The 14,516-nt window shown below is 33.0% G+C and overlaps 1 non-coding gene across 1 annotated transcript; it reads left to right on the top strand.

Moving 5' to 3' along the window:
- The first annotated feature begins 3,840 nt into the window (after window positions 1–3,840).
- Window positions 3,841–3,911, top strand: TRNAG-GCC (transfer RNA glycine (anticodon GCC)). Its single transcript has one exon. It is a non-coding gene; the product is annotated as a tRNA-Gly (tRNA).
- Window positions 3,912–14,516: the final 10,605 nt, after the last annotated feature.

Here is a 14,516-nt window from a genome sequence, read left to right as displayed (position 1 = left end):
TACCATAATCACCACGGTTAACAGGCAGGTTCGCGATTGCAGTGTGGTATTATGGTACGCTGCTGCCCATCCTCTAGAAACTTGTTTGCGAGTAGCGGCAACATATAATTAATGCACAAAGTATGGCATATAAAATTGCCTCCCGGAAATCGAATCCGTGACGTACGATCGCAAATCTCAGTCTTCTACCGCTGCTCCGACTGCTTTCTTTTTATGTATAATAATAACTAAATAAGTTATATTTTATTTATTGTTATCAAAATTTTAATATTATTAAGAATTGTTTGAAGAAGGAAGAATTACATTTTCAATATATGCTCTTGTTGATAAATTAACACATGAATTTTCAATAATATATATTTCAATATCCGATCTCCAATAATGATTTTTGTAAAAAAATAAATGAGAATGTCAGAGTACAAGGACTATCTCATTTTAAATAGGACATGTACGTAGGATAAAAAAGATTTTCCTGGTTTTGTTCCAAAATTATCTAGGGTGTTGTTATAAGAACAGTTTACGATGTTTTAAATCAAGGAACGTGTCGACGTTGTACAGTTCAAAAGCATACAATGTAAACGTTTTCTTAATTTATCTTATTCCATGAAAAGATGAGTTAATTCTTAATACGGTTTAAGAGTAGACAACCTTATTAGTAGAGTACTCGATTCTGTCTGTCTGAATTGAAATAAAAAACTGTTGTGTAAATCAAACCGTGTGGCTGTTCCATACGGAACGCTAATACGAAGAATTTTACTACAATTTCGTGACGACAGGGCGCAGAGAGTGTCTAAGCTCTTTTAAGTTAGCGAAGCGCGTGGGCATCCGGGGGTACCTCAGCTCAGATAGCTACACACTACTATTCCGACAGATTAGGAATCCAGCAACCAATTCGACAGATGCTGTAAGATGACTAAGCTTCCATAAGTTGATCACAGCTTGGGCTTGTCACTCGCAGATAATCGTATAGACAAAGTTACAGTGACACTTATACAATTGCGGTAATAATATCATCCCAGTAAGGTGCTAGGAGCTTGCGATAGAGAAGTGTCGCACTTTAGCCCTTCTGTCTCGCATCTGTTTCGACTCGGGTTTGCAATTGGGAGATAACATGTGAGGCAGCAAAACTGACATCTATCACGTGAGTAAATCGTACATCGCTTTTCAAGTGCTATAGCAAACTCAATTGAACTGACGTCGTTTCAGGCCATACACGCCCATTGCAGTGTATAGACCTCCCCTGAAGATATCTATGGGACGATGTACCATAATCATTATACTCGGCTGACGGGTTGGTGATCGCAGTAGCAATCTTACATAATTAACACACAAAGTGGAATATACAAAATACACTATTATACATAAGGTAGTATTCCGTGAATCAAACCTGCGACTTATGAACGCAATTCGCAAGTATCTCAGGGCTACCACTGCTTTACTATCAAGTATAGTTTACACTGAAGGTTTACATATACGCAATTAAATATGAAATGACTTTTGCTGTCTTAAACCTTTTATATACCATTTAAATTCTCTACACTGGCAAATGTCAATATGGAATCGTTATATGTCCACTACATACGTGGTAGACCACGCCATGTTGACGTCTTGGTGACTACCAACCGCGGCAGTGTCCTAAAAATAACACCGACAGGTAGCAACAAAAGTGTATAGTTATATTTACAATCACCGTCTTAGTTTTACTTCATCTGTTATCGCTATTTAAAAATAATTAAAGATAAACTGTTTATCTAAGAGTAAATAAAACAAAAAAAATTGTTTGTCGAGTATATAATTTCCAACCAGTATTCTAAAGCATCGGTACAAAACGAGCACAAAAAAATCGCCAAAAATATTCCACCAGCGGCAGCCATTGATTTTAACCTGTAAAAAAAATCAAGTAAAATAAAAGAAAAAAAGCAAATTCTGTTCTAGGAATGTTAGTGTTGTGAATTTTATATACGAAAGTAATGTGTAAGTGTATTATGGTAAAGTAGTAGTGACAAAAATTGCCAATTTAAGAAAATTATCCAGTTGACCAACGCGTATTTAATAGATATTTATAAAATGTGCTTGAGCATGAGATAACGATTTACGGCTTATGAATTTAGTTAAGAGCGTGAATATATATTCCTACCGAAACTGATGAAGGGGATTGACGAATAAAAATAATTAGCGCCGCACGGTACAGCGATTTCGGTAGCGCTATACTAAGTATATTTCCCTATTAAGAATTTAAATGAATATCCCTGTCAAACGTGTATTGACCAAACTTGTCTGAACTCCTTATTATCTATGATTTCCTGGTACATTTTTGATTGAATTAAGTTATTTTATGTAATGCTATTAAATATCATGCTCATCTTATTTTTGGCTTGTGAGAGAGAGAGGTTAACAGTGTTAAACCTATCAATAATTAATTATTATACGAGAAAAATATATTTATAATATATTTATTCTCATATAATATAAGAGGATTTTTTAAAGATTTTTTAATAAATTAATAACACTATGCATCGATGCAGTGCAGTGATTTTAATAAAATGGCGATGTAATTTAACGCTGCTACGAAAGTAATTCAGCTTCAAAACTTTAAAGAGAATCCGTACTTTAGATTCTAAAATAAAATTATTTTACAATTTCGCACAAATCTACAAAAATTATATAAATAATAAAAATAAAACCGTACAAGGTTAACAAAGATTGAGTTCTTTGTACTCAAACAATTCGAAACGTTTTATTAATATTCGTTTAACCACGTACAAACCCTTGTTAAAGACATCTCTGTAGAATTTATATAAATTTACATAACTTCTCGAAGCTATTTATCGACTTCGGATCATATATCACATAGAGTAACTATAACATCTACCATTATATTAAAATTTCTATCAACTTTTTAGAAACTATAGTCTGATATACAGGTTGATTGGAAATAAACGTCTAATCTTTAAAGCGGTGGAAGTATAGGCTTATATTCTATCAATAAATGGTATACCCCACACATAATCGATGGTTTCAGAAATAATAAATAACAATAACAATATAGTAAAAAATCATTGTCAAAATTAATTATTATTGAATATTAAAAGTAATTATTGTTTACTATCTGCCTCTACAATCGTTGTGCCAAAACTTATTGGCCTGTCGCCTTCTAAAACAGTTTCATAGTGTACAATTTACACAAATTATTAGAACCAAAATCATCACCCGTTAAGGTTTTTACATCTATAACCAATCATTCTGTATACTGGATTTTCGAAGACGATTGGCAGTGGGATTGAATTGTAGCCAGCCGCCTGAAACGCCTGAAACTCACTGCTTATCGGGAGATATCACTAGCCGAGATTCAGTCTCCCATTGTGCCAAGTGACTCCATGCAGCGTCCGAAAAACTCTTAATAAACAATCACTTTCATCATCTGTAAGTGATGATCTGCACAGGTTGTTCATCTGATCATGTAATTAGGATTAGGCCTTTGAGTAGGTTAAGAAGATGCGCTATATGTTTCAGGGTTGAACGATCATTGTTGTGGTATTGTATATAATTTTGTAAAACAAAATACTGCGTAGCACTGTATGGGAAGTAGGCAGTGTTATAAAAATATACGCCTTGTCTATCTTGTCATTTTTTTTTAAATTAAAATAATTTCAGTAATTTCGTTGATTTTTAAATTGTTATACACGAAATTTATATTTCCTAAGTTCATAAACGCCCGATTACGAATTGTGAACGCGATTTTAGAAACCTATGTCACATAGCGAAATTAATTAGTCAAAATCTGTTATAAAGAATTTAAAAAGTCCGTTAATTTGTATGTGTTTCCTTTTTTTTATATGAGCATCGGTGGTTCAGTGGTAGAATGCTCGCCTGCCACGCGGGCGGCCCGGGTTCGATTCCCGGCCGATGCAGATTTTTGTAAACCCTAATTATTTTACATATCTTGTAAGATTACATTTAAATAGTGCTACAGTAATAGTAAATATTTACATCATGTTGATAATTCAATTCCAGTACATTGGAGTAAAGGCGTGCTAAGAATAATTACTTTTCAATGTATATTTATTTAAATTTCGAAGCGAATTTAGTTTAAGTTCCAAATATGAATAATTTAATCGCTATATGTTATTATAAACATTTCAAATTTAAGATGGGTTACTGAAATCGAGTTGTGTTCTATGTTTTGTTTGAATTAATCAGTTATCATTTCTTAGCTTCCAAGTTTATAACAACATATATTTAAATATATTACATGCTCACAGCTGTTTGTTTTTTCTCTGGATGTGGTACAAAAATATAATTATACGTTACGTAAAGAGATGAATAGGTATTATACAGGATGGCTAGTAATAGATTTTACGTAACCTTTCTTCCTGTGTTATGAAAATCACTTTAAAATATTCTATATTGATTTAATTTTTCTATTTAAATGCGATATGACATTAACTTCTAGCATTACAAATTATGCAGAGATAGTTAATTAACAATAATTAGTTTTAATATATGTTATATCCGAATTTTAAAAATCATTTTTCTTTATATATTGTCATTATGTTATTAAACTAAACATTAATTCACGGCAAAAGATCTATATATACATCCCTATAAGCTTTACACGTATAATCAATCACTAGTAGATCCAGTAAATATAATATTAAAATGAAAATGCAGCCTACCGATTTCAAACATTATGCAACATTTTTTCATGAAAATTGGTTACGTCTGTCTTAGAGGATTTTATCTGTCATCCCATTAAGGCTGGGTCACATTGAAAACAATGTGATGCATACAACGAATATGGTACGTAATATGGCTTAGGGTTCGTAGTGATGTACCCGCTTTATAGCATATAGCATTTAACAATTGCTATTAAATAAAGCTGTTAAAACTGAACATTTATTATTTTTTTTAAAAAGGGTGTTATGTATATACATTTTGTATTATTAAAATACCTAAATATATATCTGTTAATGACTTGCAAATTATTAAAATTACATCATATGCCTGATGTGAGTTATGTAATACGTAATACGGCGTGCGAAAGATAAATTAAAAATATTCTTTTGTTTGAAAGGTTGTTCTAGAATAAATAACATGTTTAAATTATAAAGTCTGTCTTTAAAATTGATTAAAATTTTTGATTAAAGTCGATGAAATAGCGTCAGATTTTGTTAAAAATAGTTTGCGATGTTCAATTTGCATTTATTTCCAATAAAATACAGTTTTGAAGACTTTTACGTTTGAGTAACACCGTAACGTCTTCAGAGAACAATAATGAATCTTTTTTTGTGCCATCGGTGCGTTGTTATAAGATCAACATACTTATGTTCCACGAAGTGTTAAAAAATGTATATTTTTAATATACACTACAAAGGTTGTTTGGTTTTAAATCTTTACTCTTTAAAGGCATCTGTATAACGCATTTGATGTCAATTTACTTATGATATACACGATTCAAATCTCAATTTCAATAATTTAAAAATTCGAATTACTACAATGCATATTGAATTTATTTATTGTTTACTATGTGTCTCCTCAAACTTCGTACAACCTGAAGTTACTGGCCTGTCCCATTCCATTAGAGGAAATACATGGTTCATAGCGATCATATTTAAAACAAAGCATTCTTGAAATGAAGGTAAAGCTAAACGTGAATGTAGAAAACATCGCCTTAATGATGGGGGACGACAATCTTCGCCCATCCTTCCTGTCCTTTACTCGCAGGGTGGCAGGCAATGCAATTGATAAGAATAAAACCGAGTAGGAACAGAAACTAAAAATGAAATAAAAAGCATGTAAACGATTTTAACAAAATAAATAGAAATGTATGATAAATTATGTATAGAATTGTTATGTATTAATAATGATAAAAATAAAATGTAAGAACAAAATAAATAAATAAAAAAAATGTACCTAGCCACCTAAGAGTAAGAAAATGATGGAAGAAAGGCGAGGAAAGAAAGAAGGTATAAAAAAGCAAAACGAAAGATATTGTGAAGGACGAAAGTAAAGAATGAAAGATATTGTGACGCGTGAAAGAGAGGGATAAGTAAAGAAAATACTGAAAAAATTATTGAATAATAAAGTCCCTGATCCCAATAAGTTAGGGGTACGAGAGGCCTCCAATAGCGGGGGCCATAAAAAAAAATAAAAAACCTTCAGCTACACATTATTGACCAAAAAAAAAGTAAAAACTTTTTGCTAACGAATGAGCTATACTATTTTTATGATAATCAAACATTTAATCTGTTATTAAAAGATTATATAATGCTATAAAAAGCATTAAACGCTATATTTCACTTTGAAATTTAATAAAGGATTGTCATCGATCCTCCCTAGTAGGACAGCAGTGCAAAGCCCCCGGCAAAGTTCGCTAACCGTCCATTAAAGTTAAATCCTGGCTATTTGAGAACGTTCTCTAATCAAAGCCCGTGCCGAAATTGAATAAAGTTGCCTAAACAGCTAGTGTCACGTTTTTAATTGATCCACTTTACATAAATGATTCTTACTGTATATTACACTTGATATTCACTACTATCTATCTCGTCTTACAATTCATTTTTCTTAACCCCATACTTGCAAATCCTCGATTCAAACCATTAGAGAAATCCATCCATCTCACAAATCGAACTACGTTCATTCTTCTTTTCCTATTCAAATTCTACTTTAGAACTTTCCCTCTGAATTAGAGTCTACGAACCTTTATATGTTAAAAAAAGAATTTTTGTTTATATGTATATATATTTATTTTATTTATTATGTGTAATTCATGAACATACCATACCTTCCTTTATAAATATGTGTTTATAAGTAATGATGTAGTAAGTTTAGTACTTTTTTTATATATATATAGCATATGTTCATATAACTAATAAACTTTTGTATAACATAAAGACATCTGCCCATTAATTATCCACCTTTCTTTGACTGGTTGAGAATGCCTATAAGGTAAGTCTTATGGAATATACAATTTGATGCAAATGTATCCATACCGCAATGTACGAAGACGAAAGTCTTTGACCAATTTGTCTTGCCGGTGATGACTTACTGACTTGGAGCAAAAATGTGGAGAGCGATCAACGTAGTTCGAAAGTTATTCGTTTCTACTGGGCAAGGTAATTCGCTCATGCAACCAACGGTCATTGGGGTTGAAATGCTCTCGTCAGCAGATGCAATGAGAAGTAGGACCCACGACGTATTCGAGGACTCGGAAAGTTGCTGAATTCGAGCAGCACCAGATCATCGTGACGGGTCTACGCCTTGCCTTGTCAATCGACTGATATAATTATAATGATTTATAGATGTGATAAAAGTCGAAACATGATTTTGTAACTTAAATTAGATTTAAACCTCCCTAGCTTGCAACTATTACACTGTAAAGAAAGTATCTTTGCGTTGAGACAAATAATTAAAAAACAATTATTATGGTCGCGGATTCACATTACGAGGTCGTTTATTTTAGGTGACGTGATTTGTTGAGCCTTGAAGTAAAACTAAGGTCTACTCAAAATCACTGCAAAGCTCACTACCAGATGGTAGATACCACAAAAGAATTCTTGAGTATTTAGCGAGAGACAACCAGAAGGAACTGATGATTCATATCAAAATAAATGGCAAAGAGCACAAAGATGTGGCCTAAATACGGTTGTTCTGTCAAATGCGCTACGCAGTTGACAAAAATGTATACGACGTTATGGAGGTTGCCAACAGTAGGAATTGATACCGTGACAAGCCAGTATAAGGATACGATTCTTAGAATTGAAGAAAACGATGCTAGGAGGACATAAAATTTCAAAACCAAAAAAAAAACAAAGAGGTTAACTGGCCAAACAAGAATCTGAACACAATGCACGGTTTTGAACGAAAAACTTAATTTTCTGTCTTCATCCTTATGATACCTTTCTGTCTAGGAGTAAACGAAATTTCAAAACATTCAATGATTCATATTAAAAACGTTCTATTATTTATGAAATATTGAGTTTTATAGCCTGTCAGTTGCAAGAAAAAGTGTAATTGAAACGAGAGTGGATAGGCTGCAAGTGTCACATAATTAAACTCGCGAGATGTATATTTAATATCTTCTATAATGGAAAAATTAACAGAATAAAATAAATAAAGATTATTCATGTTTCTATAAGTAAAGATATTTCTTTAGTATATCGTGTAGGGCTGCTATTAGCGATAATTGTTCGCGGGTTTGATTCTCGGAAGTCGGCTCGTTAGTGTGAACCAATCTCTTTGACAACAGCATGTCCTAGGTGTAAAATATCACTTTTTGACTAACCTAAGTAGTGGTCCCACATGTTATATTACGGTATTATCTCTAAGCGACACTAGAAAACGCTGGGCTATAACAGTTGTGGTAACAATTCAATATTACGCTATTTTTTTAACATTTTACATTCATATATTTAAATATATTATAATCCAAATAAGATGATTAAAAACGATCACTACACGTGAGAAGAATTCCAGAAGAATCTGATTTCATAGAAACGAACCAGATTTAACTCTACTATAAAGTATACAGAGTCAGAGAAACACGTGTTGAGTGATTTAACAATGGTAGTTGTGTAATTCGCATTGTTTGCCGCATGCGCATTTATCAGCAGGCTGGCGGGCGGTGCACTTTGTTGCACGACTACCATTGCATGTGCGGAAGTGGCTAAATATTGGTCCTTTTCTTATAAAGTATACTTAAAAAAAGAGTACCAATCGCACCCTGCTATGAGAAGTGCCAACAACAAACTCGATGGTTTTTGTTTAGTGTTCACTTTTTCGATATTTTTAATACATCACTTAGAACAATTCATTTCCAAGCTCTTTCATCATTAAAAATATCCTTCACATTGAAAAAGGATTTTTTTCCAAGTTTTTGTTTTATGAACTTTTATAAATTTGTAATACGAAATTTTAAAGGCATTATATTTTATTTGATTATAACGAATATTTAAGTTATCGCTAAATTTTTGTGATACCGTCACTATATCCCATAACTATGATATACTTAATGATACCTTAACTGTCTGTGGAATTACAAGAAAGAAATATTTAAACGCCTATACATTCTCGTATGCCTTTGTACAAAACGGATTTCGATTTTCAATTACGCTTAAGGTTTTGTAGCTAACCGCGCCGTAAGTATTTTCCTTGGTTGAACGACTCCAATCGAGGACGTTTCGGTGGATTCGATCAATTACATTAATTGCGTTTAATTATAAAGAACTTTTCTAAGTACAAGGGAGAAACGTTTCGAACTACGGCTGTAGAAACGGGCACTTTTATTATTAGCTTGTTAGGCCCAATTTGGTCTTTTTATGATTCATAGAGAAGATGAACAATATGTAATTAACAACTTCCGTCAGTATTTAAAGAATATTTAGTCGTGTATTGTCTATATAGAGTGATTGATTATGGGTATAACAGTTTTAAAGGGGTGAATGTGCAGCATATTTATTAGCAAAAAGCTTGAAAAATCGATTTCCAATCATTTTGTATAAATTAATCACGTGAAGTATGTCACATTAATTTATTTTTTATGTTCGAATGCGACGGCCCAGTAACTTCTGGCAGAAAAAATCTCCGTATTTCGAAAACGACTTGTTTTATTATATTGCCATTGCGTTACTTGATATTTTTGAAACCATAGATTTTTAGATATGATTTACCACGTATTCAGGTAAAATTCAACTCTTAAAAGGTTTTCTATTATGACAAGGTACATATTGAACATGTTTTCGTGTGACAGGACCCTTACGCCCTCCATTTACAAAGCTTAGTATAAAGTACGAAGGTACCCTAAGAATATAAGCTAAAGAAAAATACATAAAAGATATTTTCACAGCGTCCAACGAGTTCCTTGCCCTCTTACCCGAAATATGTCGTACAACTGAAAGATGTATTTCAGAAAGGTTTATTGAATGTTCACACGCTCTGTGCAGGCAGGGTCTTTGTTGAGATGAATAACTGTATATATCAGAGGTGGCAAGCTCCTTGATAGTACAAGCCATTGTTCGAAATTTGAAAATTTTCTTGAGCCTCAATTTAATACGCATTTAAACGATACGATTTTTTTTTAACAAAAACTATATTTATTGAGATTATATGACAAAAGTACAAAATATGTGTATTTATTCACACCAGTAATTTGTTTCGACTTCCCACAAACTGACGTAGTTTATATAAATTTAAATATTGAAATAATTCGACAGTCAATCGGAGCCAATAACAATCGTTTAAAGATCGCATGTGATTCTTGAGCCGCAGTTTAGCCACCCCTGATATATATTATTATAATGCCCTCCTAATCATCGTTGGATATAAGTTTGAATAGTAGTATATTCTAGAGGCGAAATTTTTGTATTTTCTGTATTTTTCCGACCCTTATTCGACAATGAAAATGGATGGAAAATACGGACACCTTTATATAATACCCGGCTTTTGATTTGGCACGACAAAATATACAATAGTCTAAACACGATCTGTTTTAAATATATATACATATCGATTATGCTGGTCACTACGGCTACAATACTTTTTAGGGTTATGTTATTCTCGAGTACGAATTCAAATTCGAACGCCAATTTGAATTCGGACGCCATTAGCTACACTCGCTGCCATTTCTTTTGGATCAAAATTACACCAAAAAAGGTAGGCAATTGTAAATAATATCTGTTTACATATAATATATAAATAAGAAAGACGTGGGCTACTTCCAAAGAATCTAATTGGACATATGGCTGAAGGAGTGTACATTCTACGGCTGAAATTTTGATTAAGGTGAACGTGTGGAATATTATGAATTTTACATTCATTATATTAAAAACAAAAGAGACAGAGAAGCTATAAGCAGAAATTAAACAGCCCTTCTTGTGCACGAATTAGTGATATTCGTCATTTATAAATACCGTTACCGAGTTTGCTGTATGCCCAGTACGTACTAAAGACTTTGCTGAGATTTCTTTTCAGAACTTAAGTTCAAAGTGCTCTCTCGGATACCTCGTTCGGGTCATTACAATACAAATTCCATCAGATTAAGAGACAACCGAGTTTTTCGATCGTTTCGTTGGACTCTCGGGGGTGTACGTCAGGGTGCCTTTGCTTTATGGATCGATTGCTATTGTGGAATTTACCATAGAATTTTTCAAAATTTCAAAAATCTTATTACGTAATCCCACAATAATAACCTATGCCTATTTCTTACGTAAAACCTGGTAGGTGTCGATATCAACGGTATATAATACTGACTGGCCCAATAGACGTCCTGTCTTTGTCGGCATTCACTGCTAGACACTGGCCTCTCCCAAAGGTTTCCAATAATACCAAATATAAGCGACTTGCATTCAGCGAATTTAATAAGGTACATAAGGCAAGCGCTGAGCCGTAGTCTCTACTAAAGCACCCTAAAGACTCTGCGGCCATCTGGACACTATATGGCTTGTTCACTACCACTTCAACATGCCAATCCGCAGGGTTAAGACAGTTACTGTCATTCATCTACAGATCACGTCATTCGTGACTCATTCTCGTAAAATAATCCAGAGAATAACTGATTCCGTGGGTCATTGAGCAACTTCGACCTTACCAATAAAGCCCGAAGAGATGGCCAGTAGTAAAACAAACGCAATAGATACAAAATTATTCTGTAAAAAAACTTCTAGACTAATTGTCTGTATGCCTTAGATTGTTTATACATGGTGGTATACTTGGGAAGATCATTGAAAAACTTAAAAAGTCACGTGTGACTAATAAATAAGTTGTACAATATAATAAAATGTATGTAGAATGTGTATAGAAAAGTAAAAAAAACAAAACTATGAAACAATAATTTGATAAATAACCTGTGATGCTTTGAGAATGTAGGAGAAGGATGAAAGGCCATGGTTGAATGACAATAAATAATGCTTATGGAGTGAAAAATTTTTTGATGGATGAAAGAAAGAAAAAATATGAATGATATATTGAAAAAGAAAGAAGACAAATTTTAGTAAAAAAAAATTATCTGAAAAACTTCTTTCTCGAAATTGTAACGTCCCACACCATACAGGGGTAACGACAAAAAACCTCACGTGTGACCCATTTATTTATACAAAATAGAGTTTGCAAATACGATAGTTAAGTGGTATTAAATAAAATGGATCCGGAAAATGCAAATAGAGATTAATCTCTTTACCGAGGCTTTAAGGCGTGAAGCTCGAAAACGGGGTCAAGCAATTCCAGAACCCGTAGTTCCACAAGTTCAATGATACTTTATGCGCCTTTAGACGACAGAACGGAAACCAATAACGATGCTGGTTAAACAAAGAGTGTATAAATTTTTGTTTCTCATGTTATTAGAACTGGCTTTTCTTACTCTCTTCGCATGACCCGCGCGGACTTTTGTAAATATAATTTAAAAAAAATTCGTCGTTATTTATAAAATGTCAAAAAATATTCTAGCCAGGTTTTGCACCTATAAGAAGCTGCATATGGTTTGAATTCATTTTATTTAATGAAAGCCTCTCAACCTCTCTTTCGGTTACAATTTTGTAAAATCCGTTTCAAACAAATTCAAATCCAAAATATCTTTGTTCAAGTGCTTACTTGCGCTTGCGCTATTCATTTTCGATTATTTTAACATTATACGCAACTATATTTTCCGGTTCGGAACGCTGACTGTTTGTGAAGAGCCAGTCAGAAACGACAGTTGCTCTTTTAAAATAAATTCAATAATTCCTTATGTATATATATATATATATATATATATCTCAACTATTTAATTAGACATTAAATAAAGCTCCACACATTCGATAAACAAAAAAACTTTTGTATGCTAGATATTATTAAATGATAACATTCATTTAATAATATATTTATAATTTTCTACAGAAAAGGCAGGTCTAAAATATCTCGTAGAACTTTATCATTTCTGCTTATACTTAGATCCATAAAGGATCTGTTTTGAATGACGAAATTTAGGTGTTACGAGTTTATTATTACTCATTATGTCTGTCTCTATTTTTTAGATAACACTTTAAATTGTGACGCATAACTAATACGTTATTGAAAATGTATTGTCACTCAACCGTAAGAATATTAATTTCTTTAAAATTATCTTTCAGGAATCTCTAGATTTTAGGTTATAAATAGCCCGTACAGCTTTTCTCTGTAAAATAAATATAGAATTAGTATCAGCGGCACTGCCCCATAATGATATACCTAAAGAGGAAACGCTATGAAAATAACTTAAACATACAAGTCGAGCCATATTAACAATATTGTTTTACTTTTTCAATTGCAAAGACGGCTGAGCTGCGTTTGCCTGCGAGTGTTGAGAGATGAGGGTTCCACTGTAGCTTTTTATCGAAAGTAATGCCCAAGAGAACCATTAAGTCAGTCAGCTCAACATTTGATTGTTAATAAGTAAGCCATAATTTTGACTTTTTACGTTAGGAGGTGTTTACTGAATGGTCTTGGTTCTTTTTAGTATTTAATACTAAACTATTAATTTCGAACCAATGAAGAACATGACATTGGCCTGTTTACTATATCATATTACTTCTATTAAGCAAAATATAGACAATTTAAAAATAATTTTACAAAGTCACGAAGTAAATATACCTAAGAACAAATCGGAGAACAAAAAAAGGCTCAAAAACTTTTTGTCTCAACATATTGTGTTATAAAAATAACCATAGTATTAATTGATACATTATGATTGGTTAAACACTTCCGGTTTAAAACTTTGCAGCGTATAAACGTTCGTTGATAAAAAGAAAGAAGATTAAACAATTGACCTCCGAAACTCATCGAAGTCATAGATAAAATTCTTCGAATTCGCTGGCTTGAACACTTCGAAAGGATGTGAACAGATCACGCGGTTAAGTGAACGCAAGGGGGCGAAGTCCCCCGGTCGACGGCCCGTGGGTTGACCCAGATATCACTTGAAAGACTTAGACCGAGCACCTAATAAATCACGAGTGTTGATTGACAATTCGCCTGTATTACAATTGATGGCTACTTTACTCAACGTAAAAGGAAGAATATATTTCGAGCTGGTACGATGCCATTACGAATAGAATTGTTAGTTTTATTACTCATTTTACAGTGAACACTCGTGCACATTGTAAAAACAATGCCAAAAGAGTCCAGTAACGATGTTCTAATCGCGATCTGATCTAATAAGAATCCACAACAAACACAAGAGTTAACACTACAAACACGTTAATGTAGTGGAAAAATTCATCTCCAAGCTTTATTCTCACTTAAAAAATTCTTCACACTCTTATAGATTTCTTTTTAATGTTTCTGGTGTAGATTTTTTTTAATTTCTTCTTTTCTACCTATAGATGCTCACTAACTCCACCAAAGTTTGCCACAATGACTGCTCTTGGGCTGCCAGCATCCACCGACTTCCTTCCACGATCTTAACGTCATGAGCGTCGGTCCATCTAATGGGGGACTTAACCACGCTGCGTCTACTAGCTCGTGGTCGCCACTCGAGAGCCTTTTGACCACAAGCCAAGAATATTGTACGA

The sequence above is a fragment of the Battus philenor genome, unplaced genomic scaffold (assembly GCF_028537555.1).
Source record: "Battus philenor isolate CCGP_79_NKW_IND1 unplaced genomic scaffold, ilBatPhil1.0.hap1 SCAF_23, whole genome shotgun sequence".
Lineage (NCBI taxonomy): Eukaryota > Metazoa > Arthropoda > Insecta > Lepidoptera > Papilionidae > Battus > Battus philenor.
This window is presented reverse-complemented; position numbering and strand designations above follow the sequence as displayed.